The sequence below is a fragment of the Eupeodes corollae genome, chromosome 1, assembly GCF_945859685.1.
Source record: "Eupeodes corollae chromosome 1, idEupCoro1.1, whole genome shotgun sequence".
NCBI lineage: Eukaryota > Metazoa > Arthropoda > Insecta > Diptera > Syrphidae > Eupeodes > Eupeodes corollae.
Window position 1 is genome coordinate 193,824,415 of NC_079147.1, and position 15,834 is coordinate 193,840,248.

The following is a 15,834-nucleotide window of genomic DNA, read 5'->3' on the forward strand; positions in this document are numbered from 1 at the left end:
CAGCATCTTTTAAACGACTTCCATACCAAACTTCAGAATTAAAGATCAAAGACTTCATGGCAAAAGAGGTCATGGATAATACTCACTGCTTACATTTTGGTATCGGAAATCATGCTAAATTTCTCGAGTAAACAGATATAATCAATCACAAGAGATAACTGGATCTTTTTCTCAAGTGTCAGAGGCATTATTTTTTCAAGCTCTTTCAGGACAGCAGCCTTTTAGAAAACACATACCCACGATAACCCTGTTCCCTCATCCATAAAGTTACTGTGGTAGATGGCGTCATCATCTTTTATACATTCTTTTGATTGTTTACCATTATCAATGTAAACACAAAAATTCTTTCAAAAACAAAAAATGATATTGATTCAATAAACAACCTAAATTAGATGAATTCCTTACTTCCTTTCCTTCTTTCGATTTTCCAACCACATCATCTGTTTACTCAAAAAAAACCAAAAAAAAGAACACTTTCAAAAGTTCACCATGTAAGACAGGAAAATTAAATAAAATAAAAAGACTAAAGAAAAATTCAAAACTTTTCCTGATGTAATCAATATAAAAAGAAAACAAAAATAAAAAAAAAACAATATCCTGAATCCTGACTCTTCCTTCACATCACATCATTTTTCCATACTTCTACTTCTTCTGCTTCTTGTCAAACTTCAATCAATATTTTTATACTTTCCGAACAATGCCCTCAGCCTCAACCTCCTTGTTGTATCCTTTTTTTCTTCTTTTCTGTGTTTTTCTTGTTTGTGTACTTTTTTGCTTTACCGCATTATTAGAGTTTGGTCCTAGAAGCACTCTCACAGTTAAAACAGTTAAAGGAGACAAGCCAAAGACACAAACAAAAAGGACAATCGGAACCACCAAAAAGCTTTAAATATTCTTTTTGTTGCTCTTAAAGGAGCAAAGCAAAGAAACAAGAAAGAAGAGAATGAACGCTAATGCGGCAAAAAATTGTGGAAGGAAAACTTTTGCATTCTAGGAAGGAGGAATAAAAACAACAACAACAACAGAAAAAGAAGCCCAAAAAGGCTTACATAAGCATCATCAGCAACCTTGTGTAGAGGTAGAGTAGAAGTTGCAACTCAACTCGAGTAAATAGCTTTCAAGTTTTTCAAGAAAGGGGTGGGCTTGAGTTGGGTTTGAAACCATGGCGGGACCTATTTTTAAGGGGTGGGCTTTAACTCACATTATGCTAAACACCACCGCGCCGCGCTGTGCCGCCAGCAGAGGGCCTCAAACTGATTTTGCAATTTACAACTTAGAGCAAGCTAACAAAACGGTTTCCAACACATTCTGTGCATTAAAGGGGTAGAAGGGCTGAAATGAGAGGGGAGGGGAATGAAACGAAATGAGATATGGAAATAAACAGTTTTCGGTGCCATGGCGTCGAAAAGCAATAAAGAAAAACAAAGTCGTCCGGCTTCTGTGAAAACTTACATATAAGAAAAAAAAATAACAACAAGGATTTATTACCCGGTTGTTTTATGGTTGGGTAAAGAAGACTGAAGAACAGTGTTGGTGCCCGTTCGTTGAGTTGAGTCGACCGACCGGCCGGCGGCGTTGTCGACAAAAACAACATCAGCTACACAAGCGGCTTTTGCTTCTTCTATAGGAGGAATAGGAACACCCAAAAAAAAACACAACAAAAAAGAAAATTATACCCAGGGTACTGGGTATCATACCTATAATAAGTGTGTTGGTTCCGTTATTTTGAGTTTCAGTCTTTTTTTATCGCCACTTAGAATCATCCGGAAACACACCAAAGTAGCGTTTCACAGCAACTTTAGCGTATAGGAAACCGAAACAAAATCAAAAACCTAGGGTAACGAGGAGAATGAGGCGGGTATTTCGTTCTCTTGGGGGGTTTTTACATTTCTGGTGGTGGTATTATTATTATTTTTGTGGGAGACATATGTCTAGCCTTAGTGTCTGGTCACGCAAGGGTATATTACGTTCATTTATGGTATGGATCTAGGGAATTGAGCAGAAAAAAAAAGAAGGGGGAGGTAAGAAGAAATATTATGGCTAAGTGAAGCCAATCCCCAAACTCAGGGTGAAATTATGAAAATTATGTGTGTTTTTAACATTTTGGCTTTATTTTTTTTTTTTTTTTTTTTGCCATACGGCTAGGGTCTTCTTATGGAGAAGCTTTTTCCCATGATATGGTGCCAGGGTTTTTTCTGTGTGTGGATGGCAGAATGGAGAGGATGAGAGATTAATAACATGGCGGCATAAGCCAGTGTAGCATAGGGAGGGTATACCATAGCATAGCATAGAAGATTAAAGTTTTGGTTGAATATCAGTGAGATTAACTGAAGTTGAAGTTATTTAAGACTTAATCCTTACCCAAAATGTGTATTAGGGTAGGTCGACATTATGGGGAATTAAGGAATGAGAGCTTTTATAGGAAAGATTGAAAATGAGAATGAGAGAGGTTATATAACTTTGACATTTTCTCTATTGACTTTCAAGGTCTAACTATTATGTAATATATGTTATGTATCATGGGAAAACAATGAATAATGACTTGTTATTTTGTGTAGTTTAATAGGTAAGAGGAGAAGAAGGCAATGAATCAGAGGTGATATGTCAGACGCCAGAAGTCTTGGTTCGATTCACATCAACATGACTCATTAAAATAAACAAAAAATGTGATTTTCTTCATGGATAATGACCATCTCTTTGCAAAAGCTGCCATTAAGATAAGGTCTATATTTCTTTCTACTACCGTTGGGTTATTTTTTCTATGGAATTATAGTTTACATTCGTTTCAAAAAAAAATAATATAGAAATAAGTATAAGAGATACCAGAAACAAAACAAGTCTAGGAGAAGCACTTGATTAGTGAGTTAGAAAACAGGTGAGTTCGAGGTCCAGAAATGTCTGCTCACAGCAGCGTACCATGCTGAAAACAATTTAGAAGCGTAGAGCAAGAAATCTGTTTACAAATTTTGAAGACATTACAATGAGGAGAGCTTTTCAGTGAATTTTGAATCCCACTGATGAATTAGAAGTTCCACTATGTATAAAAGGGGTTAAGAAGGCAATAATTCCGTTAATGAACTCATTGCACAAACTTGCCAGGTTTGCTTCAGCCAATTTAAGAAATGGTAAGAGCATTGAGAAATAACAGACAACTAAGGATGTAAAGACGTTTTTATATCGACTTCTCCACTCTACTCCACTACACTCTAACTGTTGAGCTAAGAAACAGAACGCCACCCACCAACTAGTCTTCAATTTGATTGTTTTTATAAAGTTATATAATTGTAAATGTCAAATTCAAATTCTGCTTATCATGTTTCATTTTTATTGTTGTACCATTATGCCTATTTTGTGACAATAATGTCAAGAAAATAAATCATTCTTCTTTATAACGTTGGAACGAAAAGATCGTCTTTTATTTTAATTTATCGGCGAAACATTTGGTCCTATCGAGCCGAATTAAACTAATACGACATATATACATATCATCAAAGTTGATTGTGATAAATATACAGATAGTAAATCTTAAAGACTGTGATAAATAAAGTAAAATAATAATACTGTGATATAATCAAAACAAAATACTGTGATAAAAAATACAAATTGTGAGTGTACGTCGAGCGTCATCGAGCATACTGTCCAGTGAAGTACCCATACGTTGTCTTGTCCTGCGGAGCATCCAGTCAGTGTCCTGTCCAGCGGAGTTCCCAATCAGTGTCCTGTCCAGCGAAGTACCCAGTCAGCATCTCAGCCTGCAATTAATCAACACAATTAATTTATAAATTCATGTGAGTAATTATATCAAATTATACAAAGTGCAATAAACGTAACAAAGAAAATCTATATTTTTTGGAGAATTTAACCACCAAATGTGATATTGGATTGCCGTTGCTTCATAACTGTTGTCCGTTATAACTGTTGCTGCATTACCGTTGTCACCGTTATTACCGTTGTCACCGTTTTAACTATTGCCATCATTATCACCGTTCATCATTACTGTGCAGAAACTGTGGAGAATTTGTCGAAATCATCGTGTGGAATTTTCATCATTTATCCTGCTTTTAAAGTGAGTGCAATAATTTATATTTATCATATCATATATTGAGTGTTATATACATATACATACATACATATATTACAATGAGTGAATCAGCCTCAATGAAATTATTTAAGAAAACTTGTGCTCAAGTCAAAAAGAGTTTCACGAGTTATAAAAATTTGGGTGCTGAAAGAAAATCCAAGAGTTATTTGCATGTTCGATTGAGTGTTTTAGATGATAACTATAAGAAAATTAGTAGTCTTTTCGATGACATTCAGAAATCAGATGAAAGCGAAGATGTAGCGGATAAGTGTGAAGAATTATACGATTTCATTGTCGAAATGTGTCTCTGTTATAAATCAGACATTCTAAACGATTTAGAAGAATTGGTGAAGTTAGATGGTGGTCAATCTGGTGAAGCCACTAGAAAGGTAGAAAGGAATGATGAATCTCATTTTAATAGTACTATGAAAACACCACATGTACATGAGATTAAGCTTCCTCGTATAACTCCTCCAACCTTTTATGGAGATTACAATACTTGGCGTCCTTTCCATGACCTTTTTGTGTCATTGATACACAACAATTCTTCTTTATCGAATATCGAGAAATTGACATATTTAAAATCATGTTTAAAGGGTAATGCTGCATCATTATTAGACTATTTAGAGGTTAATAATGATAATTATGATGAGGCTTGGGAAATTTTGACAACACGCTACGACCACAAAAGAATTTTAGTCAACTCACAGTTAAAATCATTTTTTGAGCAGCCAATAATTAAGGTTGAAACGTCAGATTCCATCAAGTGTCTGTTAGATAAATCGAAAGAAGTGCTTCATGCTTTGAAGAACTTAGGTGTGCCAGTAGAAAGTTGGGATGTCTTCGTGATTTTCACATTGCTACAAAAACTACCTATAAAAACACAACAGTTATGGGAAGAAAAGCTTGGATTAACAAAGGAGCTACCTTCTTTCCATGAATTTTCAGTTTTTTTGGAAACTCGTTTTCGTTCTTTAGAAGTTGTTTGCCAATCAGGGTTGAAGTCACTAGATTCCACTAGTAAGGAACCATCTAAATTCAAACCAAGAGTATTTCACTTGAATTCTACAAGGAAGGATACTCGTAGTTGTGCAGTATGTCATCGCGGTCAGCATACACTTCGCTCTTGTTACTCATTTTTAGATTTGGATGTACCTGAAAGAATGAAGATAGTTAAACAAATAGGAGTTTGTGAAAATTGTTTGGCTTACAACCATAAAACATTCAAATGTCCGAGTGAGAAACGATGTTATCACTGCAGACAGAAACATCACTCACTTTTACACGATTCTCATTCTACTCAGCAGTCCTTTAACAATCAACCTTCATTTTCTCAAGATTCACAGTTCAACAATTCACAGCCGTCTAATTCGCACAATTCACAACCTCATCGTAGAAATCCAATACCAGTTTCAAATCAAAATAGTTATCCAGTATCAACACAAATCAATCCAAACGCTCCAGCATTTCATCCAGGTAGTGATCAAGCTTCATCAACGAACACCACTCGCAGTTATCACCTCTCAAATCAAGCGAATTCTTTCGTTCTACTTGCCACAGCAGTAGTTCAGATTCAGTCATTGAACGGAGAGTTTGTGAATTTGAGAGCGCTGATAGATCCAGGTTCAGAAGCAACATTCATCACCGAAGCAGCAGCACAACAACTTAATTTAAGAAAATGTCGTACCCTTGTCGAAGTCTCTGGATTTGGAAATAACAAAACAGGTTCTTGTCAAAGCTTTGTCAACATAAAATTAAAATCTATACATACCTCATTTGAGATAGGTGCTAGGGCGTTCGTTTTTAAAACTTTAACTGGTTTACTTCCCAATAAAGAGTTTCTTCCACATCAATGGACCCATATTCAGGGTTTGAGTTTAGCCGATCCCTCATTTCACAAACCTGCTAACGTTGACTTGCTATTAGGTAGTGATGTTTTTAGTGAAATAGTTCTGCCGGAGATAGTCAGGGGAACAGAAGCAGTTGCTCCAATTGCTCAAAACACTCAACTTGGATGGATCGTCTTTGGTAAGGTACCTGTCGAAACATTTCGGATACACTTGCAGTTTGTCGACATCGATTCACAACTTCGCAAATTTTGGGAAATTGAAGAAACACCGTTCGATGAACCTGAAGCTGCGGAAGACGCTGCTTGTGAGAAGTATTTTCAGATGAACACCTGCCGTTTACCAGATGGAAGATTTGAAGTTGCCTTACCATTCAAGGACGGTGATAGACCCGCACTTGGAAACAGTCAGCAAGGAGCCTTCAGAAGATTTCTTCAACTCGAACGAAGACTCAACAACAATCCAGAGTTACACAAACAATATGCAGCTTGCATTTCCGAGTACCTTCAACTAAATCACATGGAAGAAGTAGATGTCAGCCAAGGAATTCTTAATTCACCATTCTATTATGTCGTGCCTCATCATGCTGTATTTAAGGAGTCCAGTACCACAACGAAGTTGCGAGTAGTTTTTGATGCTACCTTCAAAACTTCTGACGGAACGTCCTTGAACGAACATCTTTTGGTTGGACCTAAGACACAATTAAACATTATGGACATCATTTTAAAATGGAGAACTTTTAAGATTACCTTGACAGCGGACATTGAAAAAATGTACCGGCAAATTCAAATGAGAGACCAAGACACGCTTTATCAGCTAATTTATTGGAGAAGTGACAACCAGAGTCCTTTGAAGCTGTATCGTTTAAAAACAGTAACTTTTGGAACCGCATCTGCTCCTTACTTGGCAACACGTACTTTGAATAAGCTCGCTGATGATGAAAGGCAAAATTATCCATTAGCAGCTGATATGATAAGACAAGACATGTACGTTGATGATTTAGTAAGCGGAGCAGACTCAATTTACGAAGCTCAACAGAAAGTGACCGAAATCAACCAACTCTTATTATCAGCTGGCTTCCATCTTCGGAAATGGGCCAGTAATTTTGAAGAAGCTCTTGTGAACATCGCTCATCAAGACCGTGCAGTTGATTTCATGCTACCCTTTGAGTCAGCAGAACACATCAAGACTCTTGGAATCAAATGGCTTCCTTACAGTGACTCCTTTTCTTTTCAGTGGACCAAATCCGAATCAGTAGAAGTCACCAAACGAGAAGTTCTTTCAACTATTGCCAAACTTTTCGATCCCCTTGGATGGATTTCACCATGTGTGATTTTGGCAAAAATCATTATGCAAAAGTTATGGGTGAAGGGTTTGGCATGGGATGCACCTGTTCCGCCAGAACTGCAGCGAGAATGGTTATCTCTACAAACACAACTACCAGTACTTCAAGATATCAAAATTCAACGTTGGATACAAACTGGAAAGAATAATTTAAAAGTAGAATTACATGGATTCAGCGATGCTTCAATGAAGGCTTATGGAGCTGTAGTTTATTTACGGACCTTGGACAAAAATAATAAAATTCACACCAACCTTGTTATGTCGAAAACTAGAGTTGCACCACTCAATACTATATCGCTTCCTCGACTTGAATTATGTGGTGCTGTGATGTTAGCTCGACTTTTAAACTATGTTCAAAAGGTCTTAAAATTAAATGATGTCAAAACGTTTGCGTGGACGGATTCTATGATAACTTTATGTTGGATTGCTGCACCGCCATCAAAATGGAAAACATTTGTTAGTAACAGAGTTGCCGAAATACAGAGATTAACAAATGTCAACATCTGGAATCATGTTCCTACAAAACAGAACCCAGCAGATTTTGCGTCCAGAGGAGTTTCACCATTGGAACTTAAAGACAACTGTCTTTGGTGGCGAGGACCAGACTACCTTCAATCCGATTGGAAGTTTTCGAGCCCAAGTTCAACATCATCGTTTGAAACCGAAGAAGAAATGCGTCCAGAAAAAATCCACCTGCATTGCGTCGTTGAAACTGAAAATGAAGTACAAAAATTAATTAACAAAATTTCAGATTTTAAACAACTCGTACGAACCATTGCTTACTGCCGGAGGATTGCATTCTTTTTTGTTAAAAAATTATCACAAGACCAGTTAAAAAGCCCAATTTCAACAACCGACATTAGAAATGCAACCTTTAATTGCATTAGAGTAGTGCAGAGACAGCACTTTTCAGAAGTATTCAAGGATTTGACAAAGCATCCAACATCAGGTAAACATTTTGGATCATTAAATCCCTTTATTGACAGTCATGGAATACTACGAGTAGGAGGACGTTTACAAAATTCAAATTTACAATACGAACAGAAACATCCAATTATTTTAAAATCTAGCAATGTCTTCACAGAACTTTTGATTAGGGAGGCGCATGAAAACACTTTCCATGGTGGAATACAGCAAACGATCGCATATATAAGGACAAAATATTGGATTTTCAACCTAAAAACTAGTGTTAAAAAATATATTCACCACTGTACTATCTGTTTTCGTTTTGGAGCGAAACCGTTACAGCAATTAATGGGAAATCTTCCAGCTCCCCGAGTAAGAATCTCGCGTCCATTTACCCACACCGGGGTAGACTATGCTGGACCGATAGATGTCAAATCTTGGAAAGGCCGTGGAGGAAAAACGTTCAAAGGATATTTCTCCATATTTGTATGTTTAGCAACCAAGGCAATACACCTTGAAGCTGTCACTGATATGACAACTCAAACTTTTTTGGCAGCCTTTCGAAGATTTACAGCACGTCGAGGTATTTGCACAGAAATCTACAGTGACTGTGGAAAAAACTTCGTAGGAGCGAATTCCGAACTTCAAAAAATGCTGAAGGCCGCAAATTTCGACTGGAAGCAAGTCCAATTAGCAACAACCAACATCGGAACAAAGTGGAATTTTATTCCTCCCGCTTCCCCGCACTTTGGAGGTCTATGGGAAGCAGGAGTGAAATCCGTTAAATTTCACTTAAAGCGGATCGTTAGGAACGAGACCCTTACATTTGAGGAACTCAGCACACTTCTAACTCAAATAGAAGCATGTTTAAATTCGAGGCCTCTATGTCCTTTATCCGACAACTTTGAAGACTTCGCCATTTTAACACCAGCACACTTTCTAATTGGAACATCAAGTTTTCTTGTACCAGAAGCAGATATAAACGACGAAAAAATTACTCATCTAAATAGATGGAATAAAATGCAAGCAGCCGTTAACTCATTCTGGAGGCAGTGGAGCGGAGAGTACTTATCTCGAATGCAACGTCGACCAAAATGGTTACACCAACAGCCACAACCTCAAGTTGGAGATTTAGTATTGCTAAAAGATGAACGCCTGCCACCATCGCAATGGGCTCTTGCACGTATTACCTCACTAGTACAAGGAGCTGATAAGCTTACTCGTGTCGTAACTATAAAAACAAAATCAGGTGAATTCAAAAGACCAATAACTAAAATATGCCTTCTACCCTGTAACAAATCTTTCGACGAAAACTCAATTATTTAACCATGAGAAATTATATTACTGAATCAATAACAAAACAATATCTCATTTAGAACCAAAACATGCACTCACTAAAACACTCAAAATCGAAATACACACTCAGTCAAAATCGAATTACACACTCAGTCAATCAATCGAATACAATCAATCGAATACAAACACTCAGTCAACCAATAAATATGAATCAGTCAATCAGAATATAACATTCATATTTCAGATTATCACAGTCATGCAATTCTAATGTTGTCACAGAAAATCAAAATATTCAACATTAGACATTCAATTGCACAATTCAGAAAATGTTACTCACAGAAAATCAGCATTAAACGTATTGAGATATTGCATTTTTAAACAATTTAAATCTATCACCCACAATTACACAGTATCATACTCATTTATCACAGCAGAAAACATAAGTATCACACGTACTGAAAAACACCTAAACAATTTAATTAACATTGTTATATTATCATTAATGTCATCAAGAACATTCTTCATTTAATAACAAATAAATAATCACATATAAATTCATCACATTTAAAATCACATTCAACTCTAATTCAAATATAAATCAACAAAACAATCATCTATAACTAAGATTAAGCAATCATTAAAACATTAAATATTAAAACGATGTCAACCAAATCAACAAAAAAAAAACAACAATTTTTTTTCTAAAAAATATTCTAAAACACCCCACTGTTATCGTCGATTAACTTAATTAATACAAAAAAAATTAATAATAATACAGTCCACTAATAATATCATAATAATAAAAAAAAAATATTTTTTTTCCGAAACCAATAAGGGACCTTTAGTCTGCAACGAATGGAATTTTACTCAATGGAGATACGAAATACACACGAACATATACTTTCCTTATGGGCAACACACGCACTCGTATATTTCTTATGAGAAACACACAAACCTGTGCATTTCTTATGGGAAACACACAAACCTGTGTATTTCTTATGGAAGAGTAAAATATGCAACTAATTACGCTATTATACTAAACTTACCTACAATATTAACACAAAATTTAAGAAAAAAAACTTACCCTTATTTAGCAGCACACACCACAGATAAATATTTAACAATTTATTTATTATTTATAACAAAATAACACAATTTAATATCACTGATAAACAAACTTGAACACAATTTACAAATTTACAAACAACAAACAACGAAGCGAAAATCAAGGTGCACGGACTAGAATGAGACAACTATAGTCACATTGGAAATTTAATATCTGACGTTCAGCCAGATCTGTTTGTTTGAACTTTTCTGTTTATGTCTCCGTACCTAATCTAGTGCTATATGTTTTATTTTTTTTGAATCGTATTAATCATTTAATTTTATCGTTTCATGATGTCTCAAGACGAAGATGGAGTTGAGAACTATGTTCACGCCGGGGAGGAATGTTGAGCTAAGAAACAGAACGCCACCCACCAACTAGTCTTCAATTTGATTGTTTTTATAAAGTTATATAATTGTAAATGTCAAATTCAAATTCTGCTTATCATGTTTCATTTTTATTGTTGTACCATTATGCCTATTTTGTGACAATAATGTCAAGAAAATAAATCATTCTTCTTTATAACGTTGGAACGAAAAGATCGTCTTTTATTTTAATTTATCGGCGAAACACTAACCCCTCAGCTAAACTTGAAGTTCTGTTTCAGCATACACCGCTTGATATTTTCAGCAAACAATCGGCCGCTATCACAGCTATTCGACTTAAAGCCTCTTCAAAGCAGACCAATACTAATATCGGCCATGCCATTATTCTAAACTCATTCAGATCTTTGCTGCAAGAAAATGTGATGTTTCTATCTTTTCAGATAGTTAAAGCTGACAAAAAATCATATTCTGTCTCAATAAACTCACTCATAGTCCGAAAATACCGATCATCTCTTGTGGAGATGGCGGAAGCACAACCATTTGTCGATCAAATAAACTTATTTGGCCAACTTTTGATGCTAAACGCTCTAAGCAACTAATTTCGGTTGGTAGATTGCACATAAGCTCTGTTATAGGAGTTGTAGGGGTCCATACAGAACACTGCATGATTTTTGGGGAAGCTTAATAGATGGAGACATTAACTACAATTATTCCAGTTCGGACATCTATTGTTTCAAACATAACTAGCTCCTACTGGTTCAACGAGTAAGGTAGATCTTAAGATCCATGTTGTTGATGTTGGATCAAGTATTGGTCTAAGTGTGTTGGTTTTCCCGTCAATACCCATCTTAGCCTTATCTTACCTAACTTTGGTTACGATGTTTTTTAAAATACGTTTTCAATCAATAAGAAGAATATTCAAACATTTAGTTTGTGTTTTTTTTCGAAAATATCGTTTACGAAAAAATGGAGGCAACGTGTAGATATTTTGAAGACTTAAGTTTTATGGGAAAATGCTCTTATAAAGTTTTTTTTTCAATAACGAAAAATTGCAGAGAGAAAATGTCGAAATGGTTTATAAGTCATAAACTTGCTTACAAAATAACGCTTTCTTTTTTCCTAGATAATTGGATCCAGTGTTTTAATACTCTAAACAATATGCTTGGGCTTAAGCTATACGAGGCCGAGATCGATTTTGAGTGCAAGCATTTGAATTGAACAGAAACTGAATTGGCAGAAATTGGCTCTGAGTTTATCGACCTTCAAAAAAAAAATCAAGTGTAAGGATTTGAAAAGTTGCAGAAGTCATTGTTATACATAAACAAGGTAAGCCAGTAACAGAAGTAACATCTTGCAGACGAATTTCGATTATTCTAATCCTGGAAAAAAGTTTCTTAAATAGTGCTTATGAAGGCTTAGCAAAATTATACAAGAAAGAAGACTAATTTCGAATCATCAACTTGGCTTTATATATAAACATTTCACTATAAGCACCAAGTACATAGAATAATGGATGTGGTGGAAAATGGTCTAGAAGAAAGGCAATAATAAGGAGTGTCTATATTCTTATAGACAAGGCTTGCCACTAGGGACTTAGCATACAAACTCCAAAGGGACATTCCAAGGCAGTACTACAAAATACTGAAATCTTATGTTACATACCGAACATTCGACAAAAATTAATCGGAAATAAAGACCATGGAAAGTCGGTGTTCCGCAAAGAAGTGTCCTACGACCAGCCTTGTATCTTTTATATAAAAGGGATATTCCAGCGGACATCAACGGAAACCTGACTTACGTTGTTGATAATACTGCAGTATTTAAGCTCGATAGATCCGTAATAGCTCTTGGCGGCCATACTGTTTCTTTAACTCTCTGTCATAATGTCTTCTTTTAATCAGTCATTTTATAAGGAGTCCTTCTAAGTCGACTATCAACGTTTAGTGGCCAAAATTGAGTTCACCAATTCAATGAACAATCAGCCAACACCTATACCTCAACAAAACGCAAGGTTAGGTTAGGTAAAAGTGACTGTCCAAGATGAAAACGGACACACTTTAATGGCCCATTGTGATACTACATGAATCTTGAGGCTTCCTCCTAAGCTCAATGGAACCAGTTTGAGTCACTTACGAAACGTGAGAGGCTGATTACGCTGATATGATTTAGATCGTCAAAGAAGAATTCTACTAGGTAATTTTTGCGTTTTCGAGCCAGAGCAGGGCATGTACAGAGAAGATGATGAACTGTTTCCTCTTCTTCTTCGTCTATACAGCTCCTGCAAAAGTCATTTGAGAATACGCCTAGTCGCGTGGCGTGCTTACCTATTAGGCAGTGTGCGGTTATGACACATATTATAGAGCTTATATGCGATCTGCTTAGAGATAGCAAGCAATTTGATCGCTTTAAATCTAGAGTAGGCCAGATATTTTTTGTGACGTGAGACGTGGCCTTCTTCATAGGGTCTTGCATTAGCAACAGTTTACAAGCAGCGATTGGTATGCCAGTATGAGCCAAACGTGGTAGGTTGGGCTGTACTGTACTGTTCCTAGTGAATTCATCTGTCTTACAATTACCTGGAATGTCTCTATGGCCCGGTATCCGGCAAAGGTGAATATTAAACAGTTGCGCCATCTCCATTAGATATGATCGAAAGTTATGGACTGTTATAGAGTTTTTAGAGAAAGAGTCCAGACATTTGATAGCGGCCTGGCTATCAAAGAAAATACTGATATCAGATTCAGATGTTGATATAACGTTTTCCTTAAGCCAGAAAAAGACTTCCTTTATCGCCAAAAGTTCCGCCTGGAACGCTACAATGATTGGGAAGGCGAATTGAGAGAAATTAATTTCAGTCGTTCAGAGTACACACCTCCACCAACCCCAAAACGCAGAATATATTGAAGCTGTTTGTGAAATAGTTCAGCAGAATACAAAACAGTCAATTCCGAGTCGTTCTTAAGAACTTGGCATGTCGCAGAGTACACCATGGCGAATTTTACCTCGTAATATGAGGTCTGCGCAAATATAAAATCCAACTGACTTGGAATCTAAAACCAAACGACCATATTCATCGTCGTCGTTTGTTCGCTAATTGGATTTTAGAGCAGTTGGAAGTTGATCCAAATTATAAGGCTCATTTTTCAATGAATGACGAAACCAATCTATGCGAAATTCGCGAGGTGCCAATGCATCCAAATATAGTTTCTGATTTTGGGCTGAAGGCGTCAATTAGAAAACTCTCAAATGTTGTAAGGAATGGAAGGGGACCTACAGTTTCAAGTCGAATTTGAACGGCTCATTTTAGTAGATTTGTCAATTCTTTGTAAGTGCAGTACCCTTGAAAAAACTTCAGGTGGAATAGGTAGGGTTTGAACCCAAGTCATACATATATCATGACCGTTCTACGCTCTAACCATCACGCCATTGGTACTACGTCAACGATCTGTTTTTCTTCGAAAATGATGCTAATGGTTTTATCACAGTTCAAGAATCTATAATATGCGCAATTGGTTTCATGGCATGTTTATCTCGCGACATGATTTGAGCTCTAAGATCGTGGGAGATGACCCTTTAAGACATTTTCTAAGGATCTTTACTTAAAAAATATATTGGTTAATAGAATAGGATTCTAGCCTATATAAAAAAAAATTCTGGACCCATCCGAAAAATCCAAAATATAGTCCTTAGTGGGATAATAAATGCCCCTGGGTACAACTTGACCAACAAATTGAAATGGTTACAGAAGTCCTTAAACAACAAGCTTTGTCACATAATCAGAGCCTACAAAGTCCTACCAACTCCAAAATGAATAAACTCTCTTAAATGTATGAGACAATTTTCAGAGGTTAACAAAAAACTAAGCCTCAACAGCTGATGGTCTTAAAGCTATGGGAAAGTATCACAACTATAAATTAACCCTAAAGTAAATTTTAAACTAAGAAAGAAAAAATCAGTTGCCGATATTTCATAGCTTGGTCCTGATTTGAAGAACTAAGATAACTGTGTCTTGAAAAACAAATTCCAAATATTAAAATCTTCAAATATTGTTCCGAGGAATGGAAGTGAGTTGACCAAAAATGTTTGCATTGAAAAAAGATAAAAAGACCTTGTCATTTATCCCTTTGTTTCCGAAGGCGTCAATTACATTTACCAAAGATGGATTTGGTTTTTGTCATGACACAACATATTTAAAAAGTACCTATTTTGTGGTTCTACAGCTTAGCAACTAGGAAACAAAGGGTTAACACATTTCAATTAAAACACGAACCTAATATCGTATTCTAAAATTCTGAATAAAAAACCTATCCAGTCTATACATTTTCTATTTTCTTTATCTTCAAAAACTCCAAGTCCATTAGCCTTACATTAAAATATTGTATACGTTTCATGTTCCAAGAAAAATAAATAGAGGTTCAAAATTCCTTATCCGTCTTCTTCTCAAAAGAACCATATAATACTTTATTTGTACCTATATCTCAAAACAGCAGATTTCAACGTGTAAACACTCTCATTCCACATTTTGCACAAAGAAAGTTACTACAAATTAATACAAGAATAATACAGGAGAAAAGTAAAAAAAAAATGTAACGCATACGCCATGGTGAACCAAAAGTATAAAAAAGAGGAATTTCTTCCCTAAAGTGTATATACGAGTATATTTTTTGTTGGTTTGTTCTCCTTTTTCTTCCATGTTGAATAATTTATTTCAAAATAACTTAATTACATCACGTTCGAAACTTAACCAACCCCCAAACCATCCCCTCCTCTGTACCATTCCTTTTTCGTCCTTTTAATAAACTTTGAATTGAGTTCTCTGTATATACGGTTCTTGTTCCTTTTGACTTAAATTCATTCACCGAGTTTATTATTTACTTAATATTTCGAAAATGAACTTCTCTCTTTCGTAGAGCACGTTTTTTCAGACGT

At 35.8% G+C, this 15,834-nt stretch overlaps 1 protein-coding gene and 4 long non-coding RNA genes across 13 annotated transcripts in view; 1 reads left to right on the forward strand and 4 right to left on the reverse strand.

The window, feature by feature from the left end:
* LOC129953971 (stathmin) overlaps window positions 1–15,834 on the reverse strand; it is a 408,077-nt gene that overhangs the window by 129,480 nt on the left and 262,763 nt on the right. The gene's annotated exons all lie outside the window — the stretch shown is intronic.
* On the reverse strand, window positions 3,611–5,428 carry LOC129953973 (uncharacterized). 5 transcript variants are annotated; one of them, XR_008782616.1, is made up of 6 exons: window positions 5,293–5,428; window positions 5,009–5,236; window positions 4,790–4,954; window positions 4,127–4,225; window positions 3,813–4,055; window positions 3,611–3,752 (listed from the first exon to the last, which is right to left on the reverse strand). It is a non-coding gene; the product is annotated as an uncharacterized LOC129953973 (long non-coding RNA). The 5 variants fall into 5 exon arrangements; XR_008782618.1 differs by having other exon boundaries at window positions 3,611–4,055; window positions 4,131–4,225; XR_008782619.1 differs by having other exon boundaries at window positions 3,611–4,058; window positions 4,131–4,225.
* Window positions 3,652–11,118, forward strand: LOC129953974 (uncharacterized). The gene is made up of 3 exons (XR_008782620.1): window positions 3,652–3,788; window positions 3,856–4,066; window positions 10,883–11,118. It is a non-coding gene; the product is annotated as an uncharacterized LOC129953974 (long non-coding RNA).
* On the reverse strand, window positions 6,079–7,079 carry LOC129953976 (uncharacterized). Of its 2 annotated transcripts, none has more exons than XR_008782622.1 (3): window positions 6,678–7,079; window positions 6,299–6,619; window positions 6,079–6,217 (listed from the first exon to the last, which is right to left on the reverse strand). It is a non-coding gene; the product is annotated as an uncharacterized LOC129953976 (long non-coding RNA). The 2 variants fall into 2 exon arrangements; XR_008782623.1 differs by having other exon boundaries at window positions 6,093–6,229.
* Window positions 7,139–10,690, reverse strand: LOC129953975 (uncharacterized). The gene is made up of 3 exons (XR_008782621.1): window positions 10,559–10,690; window positions 7,525–7,984; window positions 7,139–7,408 (listed from the first exon to the last, which is right to left on the reverse strand). It is a non-coding gene; the product is annotated as an uncharacterized LOC129953975 (long non-coding RNA).